The 1,719-nt window shown below is 43.8% G+C and overlaps 1 pseudogene; it reads left to right on the top strand.

Annotated features, from left to right (window-relative positions):
* Positions 1-881: 881 nt before the first annotated feature.
* LOC129691834 (Ig heavy chain V region 186-1-like) lies at positions 882-1,305 on the top strand (annotated as a pseudogene).
* Positions 1,306-1,719: the final 414 nt, after the last annotated feature.

Here is a 1,719-nt window from a genome sequence, read left to right as displayed (position 1 = left end):
AAAGCCTTACCTTGATTCCCTGATTAGGACAAGGTTTGCTGTTCAAGGGAACCTTGATAGAGCTGAGGCCAACAAGCCCAGTTGCCTGCATCCACTATTAATTCTGAAATCTCCACTTCTCCAAAGGACTGTGCACCTGAGTCTCAGATCTGACTCAGTGTTATATTTAAGCTAATTTATTTCTTTACTCTACTGTCTTCATCATCAATCAGAATATGTACTTTTTAAACCTCAAATTCAAATTCCAGGGTTCAAACACTGTGTAGAACACAGGGATGGCTGCAGCTATGGCCTCTGCAATGGCTGTGGAAGAGTGTATAGACTGTGAGTAAAGTTCCCTGGAGGAAACTTCACTGTCCACTGCATCCTGCAGAACTGGGTCACTGGTGAGAACTTCAGTGATCTTGGACACGTTAGAATACTTCAGGTCCAGAGACTAATTACCAATTTATCTTAGATCATCTTTTTTCCCATTATTAGACTTTCCTCGCCCAGCTCTGTGTCTAATCTAAACTTCTGTGACTAACAGGTAATATTCCTTTTTGAATGCATTAACTTAGAAGATCCCTAGTTTCAGGTTGGGATTCTGTTTTAAATTGAGAGATTAAGGCTGAATGTTAAATCCACGAGGTCTACACAGGTTGCAGGAAGGTTATTTCCTCAGAGAGGTTTAGGATATGGGCCTCAGCATCCTGCAGGCTGACCCAAGTGTCCTTACCACTTTCTTCTCCTGCTGGACAAGGTCCTTAGCTAAGATATACCTGCCTCATGAATATGCAAATCACAGAAGTCTATGGTCGTAAATACAGGGATGGCCAGAGCCAACAGCAACACATCATCACTGTCTTCTCCACAGTCACTGAGCCCACTAGGTCATCAACATGAAACAGAGCTGTGTCATCCTCTTCCTTGTGGCAGAAGCTACAGGTAAAGGGATCCCAAATTACAGGACTGAAGGGGAGTGGGACACACACTCTGACAATGAATCCTCTCTGCCTTTCTTTCCACAGGTGTCCACTCCCAGGTCCAACTGCGGCAGTCAGAGGCTTAGCTTGGGAGATCTGGGGCTTCACTGAAGCTGTCCTGCAAGGCTTCTGGCTACACCTTCACCAGCTATTATGTGAACTGGATGAAGCAGAGACCTGCACAGGGCTGGAGTGGTTTGGGTGGATTGATCCTGGAAGTGGCAGCCCTAGCTATGTCCAGAAGTTCCAAGGCAAGGCCACACTGACTGTAGACACATCCTCCAGCACAGCCTACATGGAGCTCTGCAGCCTGACACCTGAGGATTCTGAGGTCTATTAACTGTGAAAGAGATAAACACAGTGTTTCAACCACATCGTGGGTGTGTCAGAAACCATGGAGGAGCAGGAAGCTACCCTGGGACTGATGGACAAAGAAGATATGCCTGAATGTTTTCTTAGAAATAATCATTCTATTTACCCATGTGTTTCAATTCATAGTCTTGTTGGGTCTTTGTTAGGTTTTCTGAAGGAACATTGGGAATAAAGTGATGTTGAACCCCTAGAGCACACCATATCTTGACTAGCTCTTTACCAGTGGACACCTCCATTGGCATGCTTATTCCTTAATAAAACAAAAAGGACAGGCTGTGGTAATACACTTGATATAAATATCTTTTAAGTCTAAGAGTCTGTTAACTATTGATGGACTAGCTGTGAATAAATATAATATAAAAGTCAAAGTAAAAGCCAAATC

This window comes from Psammomys obesus, unplaced genomic scaffold, assembly GCF_907164565.1.
Source record: "Psammomys obesus unplaced genomic scaffold, mPsaObe1.curated_primary_1811, whole genome shotgun sequence".
Lineage (NCBI taxonomy): Eukaryota > Metazoa > Chordata > Mammalia > Rodentia > Muridae > Psammomys > Psammomys obesus.
The sequence above is the reverse complement of the archived record's forward strand: the minus strand, read 5'-3'. Positions and strand labels throughout refer to the sequence as shown.